This window comes from Scyliorhinus canicula, chromosome 1 (genome assembly GCF_902713615.1).
Source record: "Scyliorhinus canicula chromosome 1, sScyCan1.1, whole genome shotgun sequence".
NCBI classification, from domain to species: Eukaryota; Metazoa; Chordata; class Chondrichthyes; order Carcharhiniformes; family Scyliorhinidae; genus Scyliorhinus; species Scyliorhinus canicula.
Genome location: NC_052146.1, coordinates 306218106 through 306219025, shown reverse-complemented (window position 1 = coordinate 306219025; position 920 = coordinate 306218106).

The following is a 920-nucleotide window of genomic DNA, read 5'->3' as shown; positions in this document are numbered from 1 at the left end:
CACCCCACCCTCTCACTCTCCCCCCTCTCGCCCTCCCCGTCTGTGATGAACGTATTGCATTAACCATTCACCATGCATGTCACTGTATCACGCTGCTGCCCATGTGGGCTCCACCTATGGACCATTGTATGATATTACATGGAATGTATCATGTTGGTACCCTTGTGGGCTCCGCCCCGACTCCACCCCCTTGAGGGGAGGTATAAAGAGCAGCAGCCCTGTAGGCGGCTCCCACTAACAGACCAGTCGCAGGCAGGCACTGTTCATTATACCTCTCCTCAAGGGGCGGAGCCAACCCCACATCATCACTAACCTGCCGCACATCATCACATCATCACTAACCAGCCCCACATCATCACTAACCTCCCCACATCATCACTAACCCATCCAACATCATCACTAACCTCCCCACATCATCACTAACCCACCCCACATCATCACTAACCTCCCCACATCATCACTAACCCATCCAACATCATCACCAACCTCCCCACATCATCACTAACCCACCCCACATCATCACTAACCTCCCCACATCATCACTAACCCACCCCACATCATCACTAACCTCCCCACATCATCACTAACCCGCCCCACATCATCACTAACCAGCCCCACACCATCACTAACCCACCCCACATCATCACTAACCTCCCCACATCATCACTAACCCACCCCACATCATCACTAACCCACCCCACATCATCACTAACCTCCCCACATCATCACTAACCCGCCCCACATCATCACTAACCAGCCCCACATCATCACTAACCTGCCCCACATCATCACATCATCACTAACCAGCCCCACATCATCACTAACCCGCCCCACATCATCACTAACCCATCCAACATCATCACTAACCTCCCCACATCATCACTAACCCACCCCACATCATCACTAACCAGCCCCACACC